The 12,219-nt window shown below is 39.5% G+C and overlaps 1 long non-coding RNA gene across 1 annotated transcript in view; it reads right to left on the bottom strand.

Annotated features, from left to right (window-relative positions):
- Window positions 1-12,219, bottom strand: part of LOC144337558 (uncharacterized) — a 119,445-nt gene that overhangs the window by 39,278 nt on the left and 67,948 nt on the right. The gene's annotated exons all lie outside the window — the stretch shown is intronic.

The following is a 12,219-nucleotide window of genomic DNA, read 5'->3' as shown; positions in this document are numbered from 1 at the left end:
TCCCAATGCAATCCATCCGCCCTCCCCCCTCGCCATGATAGGCCCTGGTGTGTGATGTTCCCCTTACTGAGTCCAAGTGATCTCATTGTTCAGTTCCCACCTATGAGTGAGAACATGCGGTGTTTGGTTTTCTGTTCTTGTGATAGTTTGCTAAGAATGATGGTTTCCAGCTGCCTCCATGTCCCTACAAAGGACGCAAACTCATCCTTTTTGATGGCTGCATAGTATTCCATGGTGTATATGTGCCACATTTTCTTAATCCAATCTGTCACTGATGGACATTTGGGTTGATTCAAAGCCTTTGCTATTGTGAATAGTGCTGCAATAAACATACGTGTGTATGTGTCTTTATAGCAGCATGATTTATCCTTTGGGTATATACCCAATAATGGGATGGCTGGGTCATATGGTACTTCTAGTTCTAGATCCTTGAGGAATCGCCATACTGTTTTCCATAATGGTTGAATTAGTTTACAATCCCACCAACAGTGTAAAAGTGTTCCTATTTCTCCACATCCTCTCCAGCACCTGTTGTTTCCTGACTTTTTAATGATCGCCATTCTAACTGGTGTGAGATGGTATCTCATTGTGGTTTTGATTTGCATTTCTCTGATGGCCAGTGATGATGAGCAGTTTTTCATGTATCTGTTGGCTGTATGCATGTCTTCTTTTGAGAAATGTCTGTTCATATCTTTTGCCCACTTTTTGATGGGGTTGTTTGTCTTTTTCTTGTAAATTTGTTTGAGTTCTTTGAAGGTTCTGGATATTAGCCCTTTGTCAGAGGAGAAGATTGCAAAAATGTTCTCCCATTCTGTAGGTTGCCTGTTCACTCTGATGGTAGTTTCTTTTGCTGTGCAGAAGCTCTTTAGTTTAATTAGATCCCATTTGTCAATTTTGGCTTTTGCTGCCATTGTTTTTGGTGTTTTAGACATGAAGTCTATCCCATGCCTATGTCCTGAATGGTACTACCTAGGTTTTCTTCTATGGTTTTTATGGTATTAGGTCTAACATTTAAGTCTCTAATCCATCTTGAATTAATTTTCGTATAAGGAGTAAGGAAAGGATCCATTTTCAGCTTTCTACTTATGGCTAGCCAATTTTCCCAGCACCATTTATTAAATAGGGAATCCTTTCCCCATTTCTTGTTTCTCTCAGGTTTGTCAATGATCAGATGGCTGTAGATATGTGGTATTATTTCTGAGGACTTTGTTCTACTCCATTGGTCTATATCTCTGTTTTGGTACCAGTACCATGTTGTTTTGGCTAGTGTAGCCTTGTAGTACAGTTTGAAGTTAGGTAGTGCGATGCCTCCAGCTTTGTTCTTTTGACTTAGGATTGTCTTGGCAATGGGGGCTCTTTTTTAGTTCCATATGAACTTTAAAGCAGTTTTTTCCAATTCTGCAAAGAAACTCATTGATAGCTTGATGGGGATGGCATTGAATCTATAAATTATCTTGGGCAAGACCCATCAGTCTGCTGTATTCAGGAGACCCATCTCAAGTGCAGAGACACACATAGGCTCAAAATAAACGGATGGAGGAAGATCTACCAAGCAAATGGAAAACAAAGAAAAGCAGGGGTTGCAATACTAGTCTCTGATAAAACAGACTTTCAACCATCAAAGATCAAAAGAGACAAAGAAGGCCATTACATAATGGTAAAGGGATCAATTCAACAGGAAGTGCTAACCATCCTAAATATATATGCACCCAATACAGGAGCATGCAGATTCATAAAGCAAGCCCTTAGAGACTTACAAAGAGACTTAGACTCCCATACAGTAATAATGGGAGACTTCAACACCCCACTGTCGACATTAGACAGATCAACGAGACAGAAAGTTAACAAGGATATCCAGGAATTGAACTCAGCTCTGCAGCAAGCAGACCTAATAAACATCTATAGAACTCTCCACCCCAAATCAACAGAATATACTTTCTTCTCAGCACCACATCGCACTTATTCCAAAATTGACCACATAATTGGAAGTAAAGCACTCTTCAGCAAATGTACAAGAACAGAAATTATAACAAACTGTCTCAGACCACAGTGCAAACAAACTAAAACTCAGGATAAGAAACTGAATCAAAATCGCTCAACTACATGGAAACAGAACAACCTGCTCCTGAATGACTACTGTGTACATAACGAAATGAAGGCAGAAATAAAGATGTTCTTTGAAACCAATGAGAACAAGGATACAACATACCAGAATCTCTGGGACACATTTAAAGCAGTGTGTACAAGGAAATTTATAACACTAAATGCCCACAAGAGAAAGCTGGAAAGATCTAAAGTTGACACTCTAACATCACAATTAAAAGAACTAGAGAAGCAAGAGCAAACACATTCAAAAGCTAGCAGAAAGCAAGAAATAACTAAGATCAGAGCAGAACTGAAGGAGATAGAGACACAAAAAACCCTCCAAAAAATCAATGAATCCAGGAGTTGGTTTTTTGAAAAGATCAACAAAATTGACAGACCGCTAGCAAGACTAATAAAGAAGAAAAGAGAGAAGAATCAAATCGACGCAATAAAAAATGATAAAGGGGATATGACCACCGACCCCACAGAAATACAAACTACCATCAGAGAATACTATAAACACCTCTATGCAAATAAACTAGAAAATCTAGAAGAAATGGATAATTTCCTGGACACTTACACTCTTCCAACACTAAACTAGGAAGAAGTTGAATCCCTGAATAGACCAATAGCAGGCTCTGAAATTGAGGCAATAATTAAGAGCCTACCAACGAAAAAAAGTCCAGGACCAGATGGATTCACAGCTGAATTCTACCAGAGGTACAAGGAGGAGCTGGTACCATTCCTTCTGAAACTATTGCAATCAATAGAAAAAGAGGGAATCCTCCCTATCTCATTTGATGAGGCTAACATCATCCTGATACCAAAGCCTGGCAGAGACACAACAAAAAAAGAGAATTTTAGACCAATATCCCTGATGAAAATCGATGCAAAAATCCTCAATAAAATACTGGCAAACCGGATCCAGCAGCACATCAAAAAGCTTATCCACCATGATCAAGTGGGCTTCATCCCTGGGATGCAAGGCTGGTTCAACATACGCAAATCAATAAACATAATCCAGCATATAAACAGAACCAAAGACAAGAAACACATGATTATCTCAATAGATGCAGAAACGGCTTTTGACAAAAATTCAACAGCCCTTCATGCTAAAAACGCTCAATAAATTCGGTATTGATGGAACGTACCTCAAAATAATAAGAGCTATTTATGACAAACACACAGCCAATATCATACTGAATGGGCAAACACTGGAAAAATTCCCTTTGAAAACCGACAAAAGACAGGGATGCCCTCTCTCACCACTCCTATTCAACATAGTGTTGGAAGTTCTGGCTAGGGCAATCAGGCAAGAGAAAGAAATCAAGGGTATTCAGTTAGGAAAAGAAGAAGTCAAATTGTCCCTGTTTGCAGATGACATGATTGTATATTTAGAAAACCCCATTGTCTGAGCCCAAAATCTCCTTAAGCTGATAAGCAACTTCAGCAAAGTCTCAGGATACAAAATCAATGTGCAAAAATCACAAGCATTCTTATACACCAGTAACAGACAAACAGAGAGCCAAATCAGGAATGAACTTCCATTCACAATTGTTTCAAAGAGAATAAAATACCTAGGAATCCAACTTACAAGGGATGTGAAGGACCTCTTCAAGGAGAACTACAAACCACTGCTCAGTGAAATAAAAGAGGACACAAACAAATGGAAGAACATACCATGCTCATGGATAGGAAGAATCAATATCGAGCAAACACTTTCAAAAGCTAGCAGAAGGCAAGAAATAACTAAGATCAGAGCAGAACTGAAGGAGATAGAGACACAAAAACTCCTTCAAAAAAATCAACGAATGCAGGACCCGGTTTTTTGAAAAGATCAACAAAATTGATACACCACTAGCAAGACTAATAAAGAAGAAAAGAGATAATTATCAAATAGACACAATAAAAATGATAAAGGGGATATCACCACCGACCCCACAGAAATACAAACTACCATCAGAGAATACTACAAACAACTCTTGCAAATAAACTAGAAAAACTAGAAGAAATAGATAAATTCCTGGATACATACACTCTCCCAAGACTAAACCAGGAAGAAGCTGGATCTCTGAATAGACCAATAACAGGTTCTGAAATTGAGGTAATAATTCATAGCCTACCAACTAAAACAAGTCCAGGACCAGACGGATTCACAGCCAAATTCTACCAGAGTTACAAGGAGGAGCTGGTACCATTCCTTCTGAAACTATCCCAAGCAGTAGAAAAAGAGGGAATCCTCCCTAACTCATTTGGGAGGCCAAAATCATCCTGATACCAAAGCCTGGCAGAGATACAACAAAAAAAGAGAATTTTAGACCAATATCCCTGACGAACATCGATGCAAAAATCCGCAATAAAATACTAGCAAACAGAATCCAACAGCACATCAAAAAGCTTATCCATCATGATCAAGTGGGTTTCATCCCTAGGATGTAAAGCTGGTTCAACATACGCAAATCAATAAATGTAATCCAGCATATAAACAGAACCAAAGAAAAAAACCACATGATTATCTCAATAGATGCAGAAAAGGCCTTTGACAAAATTCAACAGCCCTTCATGCTAAAAAATTCTCAGTAAATTTGTTAATGATGGAATGTATCTCAAAATAGTAAGAGCTCTTTATCACAACCCACAGCCAATATCATACTGAATGGGCAAAAACTGGAAGCATTCCCCTTGAAAACTGGAACAACACAGGGATGCTCTGTCTCACCACTCCCATTCAACATAGTGTTGGGAGTTCTGGCCAGGACAATCAGGCAAGAGAAAGAAATAAAGGGTATTCAATCAGGATAAGAAGAATTCAAATTGTCCCTGTTTGCAGATGACATGATTGTATATTTAGAAAACCTCATCGTCTCAGCCCAAAATCTACTTAAGCTGATAAGCAACTTCAGCAGAGTCTCAGGATACAAAATTCATGTGCCAAAATCACAAGCATTCTTATACACCAATAATAGACAAACAGAGAGCCAAATCATGAATGAACTGTCATTCACAATTGCTTCAAAGACAATAAAATACCTAGGAATCCAACTTTCAGGGACGTGAAGAACCTCTTCAAGGAGAACTACAAACCACTGCTCAGTGAAATAAAAGAGGACACAAACAAATGGAAGAACATTCCATGCTCATGGATAGGAAGAATCAATATCATGAAAATGGCCATTCTGTCCAAGGTAATTGATAGATTCATTGCCATCCCCATTAAGCTATCAATGACTTTCTCCCCAGAATTGGAAAAAACTACTTTAAAGTTCATATGGAACCAAAAAGAAGTCTGCATTGCCAAGACTATCCTAAGCCAAAAAAACAAAGCTGGAGGCATCACGCTACCTGACTTCAAACTATACTACAAGGCTACAGTAACCAAAACAGCATGGTACTGGTTTCTAAGCAGAGAGATAGACCAATGGAGCAGAACAGAGCCCTCAGAAATAATACCACACATCTACAACCATCTGACCTTTGACAAATCTGACAAAAAACAAGAAATGAGGAAAGGATTCCCTATTTAATAAATCGTGCTGGGAAAACTGGCTAGCCATAAGTAGATAGCTGAAACTGGATCCCTTCCTTACACCTTATACAAAAATTAATTCGAGATGGATTAAAGACTTAAATGTTAGATGTAAAACCATAAAAAAACCCTAGAAGAAAACCTAGGCAATACCATTCAGGACATAGGCGTGGGCAAGGACTCCATGTCTAAAACACCAAAAGCAAGGGCGACAAAAGCCAGAATGACAAATGGGACCTAACTAAACTAAAGAGCTTCTGCATAGCAAAAGAAACTACCATCAGAGGCAACAGGCAACCTACAGAATGGGAGAACATTTTTGCAATCTACTCATCTGACAAAGGGCAAATATCCAGAATCTACAAAGAACTCAAACAAATTTACAAGGAAAAGCAAACAACCCCATCAAAAAGTGGGCAAAGGATATGAACAGACACTTCTCAAAAGAAGACATTTATGCAGCCAACAGACACATGAAAAAATGCTCATCACCACTGGCCATCAGAGAAATGCAAATCAAAACCACAATGAGATACCATCTCACACCAGTTAAAGTGGTGATCAATAAAAGGTTAGGAAACAACAGGTGCTGGAGAGGATGTGGAGAAATAGGAACACTTTTACACTGTTGGTAGGACTGTAAACTAGTTCAACCATTGTGGAAGACAGTGCAGCGATTCCTCAAGGATCTAGAACTAGAAATACCATTGGACCCAGCCAACCCATTACTTGGGATATACCCAAAGGATTATAAATCATGCTGCTATAAACACACGTGCACATGTGTGTTTATTGCAGCACTATTCACAAGAGCAAAGACTTGGAACCAACCCAATTCTCCAATAATGACAGACTGGATTCAGAAAATGTGGCACAAATACACCATGGAATACTATGCAGCCATAAAAAAGGATGAGTTCATGTCCTTTGTAGGGACATGGATGCAGCTGAAAACCATCATTCTCAGCAAACTATCGCAAAAACAGAAAACCAAACACTGCATGTTATCACTCATGGGTCGGAACTGAACAATGAGAACACTTGGACACAGGACGGGGAACATCACACACTGGGGTCTGTTGTAGGGTGGGTGAAGCGGGGAGAGATAGCATTAGTAGATATACCTAATGTAAATAGCGAGTTAACGGGTACAGCACACCAACATGGCACATGTATACATATGTAACAAACCTCCAGGTTGTGCACATGTACCCTAGAATATAAAGTATAAAAAAAAATTTTTAAGACAAAGGAAATTAAAAAAAGAAAAGAAGAGAAATGATGGAAGCCCAAAACTACAGTTATTGAGACTAATGCTAATTCTTTAAGTTTTAATCATATTCTCACCTAAGTGAGAGTACAGACACTTCAAAATAGAGCCACACACGCTGGATGTTATATACTCCCACTGAAATTTTAAGGAAGCAGATAGCTCTCAAAACAGATCATATTTTTCTGTAAAAAGAAGATTCCAGTCTACCTGAGAGATCATAATAACGAAGTCCCCTCTGCTTTAACTTTTACCAAAATAACTGACCTGAAGTGCTCTGATGTTAACCAATCAATTTATTTCTAGGGCTTTGTTTACTGATTCGCATTTGACAAAACCCACTGTTTTGTCATTGTATTGCCGAGGTGGAGTTATCACTATATCTGTAGAGGGAGAGTTGCCCCAAATCATAAATCACAGATAAAAGCCAATTACATCTATAATTAAATTTGTTGAAATTTTGTCTTGTCACACATGTTCACAGAAAGCAATGGCCAGTGGAGTCTCTCAGGCTGCATCATTCTCACTCTGACTCTCCTGCCTTTCTCTTTCACTTAAAGGACTTTTGTGATGACACTGAGAGAAACCCAGATAATCCAGAATAAGCTTTCCATGTCAAGACACTCAACTGCTTCACTGTTGAACAGTGTTTTTTCCAAGAAAACTAAATGCATGTGTTCCAAGGCTTAGGATGGGATTTTTTTTTTTTTTTTTGAGACAGTTTCACTCATGTGTCCCCATCTGGAATGCAGTGGGGTGATCTCAGCTCACTGTAACCTCCACCTCCCAGGTGCAAATGATTTTCCTGCCTCAGAATCCAAGCAGCTGGGATTACAGGTGCCTGCCACCACACCCAGTTAATGTTTGGATTTTCAGTAGAAACAGTGTTTCACCATGTTGGCAAGGCTGGTCTTGAACTCCTGACCTCGTGATTTGCCCGTCTCGGCCTCCCAAAGTGCTGGGATTACAGACATGAGCCACTGCACCCAGCCCAGATGTGGACATTTTTAAGAGGCCATTATTCTGCCTCATACAGGTCACTTTCATAAACATTACCCACAACAAAAATATGTTTTGCCTTCCTACCATGTCTCACTTTTCTGTCTGCACAAACCGTCGTGAAACATAGTAGCTCTGCTACGAAGTGGCTGCATGACCTTAGGTCCCTCATTTGACCTCCCTCAGCATCCTTCCTCATCTGCAGTGTAAGGCTGACTCTTACTACATCAGAAAATGACAGTGGAAGAGTAAATGGACATGCGTAAGACATTAGTCACAGAGCCTGGTACCTGATGAGCCCTGGGTAAACATTCCTTTCAGTCCTTTCCTTTCACCATCCCATTTTTCTTGCCCTCAACCATCTTCTCCTTCAACTCCTTTCTCTTCAGGAACTTTATCAGTCTAATCTGTCAATTAAGAAAGCCACAGTACCCATTCTCTCATGACTCTGATGGTATGTTCTTGTGATAGAGTCTGCTATCCACTCAAGGCAGTGGTATCATGTATATGGAGAGGTCTGTTTGCAACAAGAAATCCTGTTTATGTTCACACAAAATTTATACACGATTTCTCTTAACTTACACATACCAGTCTCAATTCTACCCTGTTATTTCATACATGCACTTCATTATTTTATTCTTCAGTCTTTCTCCTTACACCTTAAAAATTAGGATAGCACAAAAACAAAAATAACGGCCTGGGCCAGAAGAGGGTATTCCTTTAGCAAGATGAATGCTTTCCTTTTTCAAGATGAATGCTATCTGCAAGGCAGCCCTGAAGCCCGTTTCTGGGTTTGGCTTACATCAAAGCCATTCCACTCTAGGACACACTCTTAGATTCCCAGGAGATAATGATTGTCACAGATGCCAACCCACGTGAGTATTCCTACTGTTGGGTAAAGGAATGTTTACAGAATGTTGTGTATGAGTTTCTTCTCCTAAATTCTACTACTCCTGGAAGTCAAGCCTCCCAACTAACCAGTTTTATCTCCAGCTGGCCTGCCTGGACCCTGACTGGAAAGTACCTCCACACTCTGGATGGCCAGGGTGGCACTTTTGCCTATTCCCAAAATTATAAGAGCTCACAAACTGATGTAGCACTCACTATGCACCAGGCACTATCCTAAGAGCTTTTCATGTAGCTACAGTCCTGACAAAAAATCCTAAGTGCCACCATCCCCATTTTTACAGATTAAAAAAAAACTATGGCAGAGAAGTATGTGCCCACTGTCACCTAACTCTATAAGTTAACCTCATCCTCCACTTCATCTGGTGAGAGGGCACTCTAAGATTTGCAAAGTCTCCTGAATGACATCCACCTTCAAAAATGATTTCTGTCCCATTTGCTTTCAGGATTTGACAGCCAGCATTTTGTTTTCTGTCTCATCCTTCACTTATGCACCTGTTCCCTAACACTACACTCACAACTGCACAGCCCTGCATAAAAGCTAGCTTTTAGAAACTTCAATCTTTTTTCGAAAAAAGAAAGGCCAGGTTCCAAGTCTCAAAAAAGTCAATTTTTATTCGATTGTCAACTATTTGCATGACCATTCTCTGGCCATAAACAAGTGCACTAGAAACAGAAAGTGTAATGAGAAGAAAGTAGAAGGAGGGTGAGTTTCTAGATAGACACACAGGGAAAAGATTCCAAATCCAGAAAAATTCACAAAATGCACCCAGGGAGTGTGGCTTTGAGCAATGGCAGCCTCACCTGCCACGTTCCATGGGTGTTGGCCTCTTACTTCCTTCTCAACCTGCCCTTCCTGGTCTTGCTTTCTTAGACCAATACAAACAACATGGGAGCTGGTGTCAGATGAGAGCACACAGCACTGAGTTGTAGGGTTGGGAAAGGCAGAAAAGGAAGAAGAGTGTTTGACTCATGAACACCTCACTCACCTAGGTACACATCACATAGACAGACAATAGATTACTGAAGGGCTTTGCAGGACTTATGGAGGTTATCCAGAATGACTGACTGAGGCAAGGGTCTTGAAAAAATTGAATTTTATTGAGCCATAGCTTGAAGGTGCACCCTGGAAAAACATGAGTTGCAAAAAACCTCGGTGGCTTGTGTTCTCTCTGAAGATGTTTCAGGAGGCTTAGCATTTATACATTTGATTAAAGGATAGAAGCAGGTAGGAAGAGATGTAGTGGGCAGAAAAGCAATTGATCTAATCTTCTCTTTCTTCTGTGCCTCAGAAAATAATAAAGTTACAATTGGTGTGTCTTTCTTTTGCAAAGAAATATACATCTTGAAATGTTCTGAAGCCAAGAAAAAACAATCTCTTCAGGCAATCATCTAGAGATGACTGAGATCTTTGGCTTTCCTGTTTACGCCGTTCGTTTTCTTTTCTTTTCTTTTTTTTTTTCTTTTTTTTCTTTTTAAGAGACGCACTCTTGTTCTGTCACCTAGACTAGAGTGTACTCACTGCAGCCTTGAACTCCTGGGCTAAAGCGGTCCTTCTACCTTAGCCCCCCAAGTATCTGAGACTATAAGCATGCACCACTGCACCTAGCTAATTTGATTTATTTTGTTTAGTAAAGATGTGATCTCCCTTTGTTGCTTAGTCTGGTCTTAAACTCCTGGTTTCAAGTGATCCTCCTGCCTTGGACTCTCAAAATGCTGGGATTACAGGCCTGTGACAGCACACGTGGCACCCCAATTCTTCAAAAGCTCTCAGAGAAAGCATGTAGAAGACCTTTGTGGCTGTATGTTTCATCTGATCCTACATGACTAGGAAGACTCATTCTGGAGAAGTCACATCCCATGGAAAAGGGGATGAAGTCAAATCAGAAAAGGGCAAAGGGAAATCACAGCAAAAAGGGGACAGTATAATCCTGGAACCTTATTAAAGTCACACAACTGCTGCTTCAATTAGAGCAATTTGTTTGGCAAACATCGCTCCAAACCTTTCAGTTGTATGTTGGCTCACCTGTAATGTCTGGAGCAGTCTATAGACTAGTTTTTCTAGAGTTTCTGAAGCGTCTCCCAACTGCAATTGCAATCTGACACAATTCTCTGGATTGCAGTCTGAACCCAGTGTCTATGTGTACCTTTTGTGTAGTCTACACATCAGCAGGCATAAAGGTTGTTTATATATAAGTTGCTATGATTTCTCCAGAAGTTTACATAAGCCATCTAGTTTCAGCTTGTAAGGTTTAATCTATCCATCTGACAAAAGGCTAATATCCAGAATCTACAAGAAACTTAAACGAATTCACAAGAAAAAAACCAAAAACCCCATCAAAAAGTGGGCGAAGCACATGAACAGACACTTCTCAAAATAAGACATTTGTGTGACCAAGAAACATATGAAAAAATGCTCATCATCACTGGTCATTAGAGACATGCCAATCAAAACCACAATGAGATACCATCTCACGCCAGTTAGAATGGTGATCATTAAAAGGTCAGGAAAACACAGATGCTGGAGAGAATGTGGAGAAATATGAACGATTTTACCCTGTTGTGGGAGTGTAAATTAGTTCAACCATTGTGGAAGACAGTGTGGCAATTCCTCAAGGATCTAGAACAAAAAATACCATTTGACCCAGTAATTCCATTACTGGGTATATACCCAAAGGATTATAGAACATTCTACTATAAAGACACACGCACACATATGTTTATTGTGGCACTATTCACAAAGTAAAGACTTGGAACCAATCCAAATGCCTATCAATGACAGACTAGATAAAGAAAATGTGATACATATACATCATGGAATTCGATGCAGCCATAATAAAGGATGAGTTCACGTCGTTTGCACGGAAATGGATGAAGCTGGAAACCACCATTCTCAGCAAACTAACACAGGAACAGAAAACCAAACACTGCATGTTCTCACTCATAAGTGGGAGTTGAACAATGAGAACACATGGACAGAGGGAGTGGAACATCATACACCAGGGCCTGTTGGGGGGTGGGGGGCTAGGGGAAGGATAGCATTAGGAGAAATACCTAATGTAGACAATGGGTTAGTGGGTGCAGCAAAACACCATGGCACGTGTATACCTATGTAACAAACCTGCAGGTTCTGCACATGTGTCCCAGAACTTAAAAGTGTAATTTTAAAAAATGATAAAAAATTTAAAAGCACAGTTTTAATTTACAATATACCAAAATGGAAGAGAAATGGAAGAAAATTCTGAAACGATTAGTTTTGAAACTTGTACCCAGGAAAAAATTTAGGGTTCAGTCCAAATTGTAGGTAAATAACAAAATTCAAAAAAAAAAAATGAACACATCTAAAATTTTTTTTTTGAGTTAAATACAGGTTGTTTTTTTTTTTAATCTGTAATTGATGTACATTTGATTTTAAGAAGACACTTTACATCAG

The sequence above is a fragment of the Macaca mulatta genome, chromosome 19 (assembly GCF_049350105.2).
Source record: "Macaca mulatta isolate MMU2019108-1 chromosome 19, T2T-MMU8v2.0, whole genome shotgun sequence".
NCBI classification, from domain to species: domain Eukaryota; kingdom Metazoa; phylum Chordata; class Mammalia; order Primates; family Cercopithecidae; genus Macaca; species Macaca mulatta.
The sequence above is the reverse complement of the archived record's forward strand: the minus strand, read 5'-3'. Positions and strand labels throughout refer to the sequence as shown.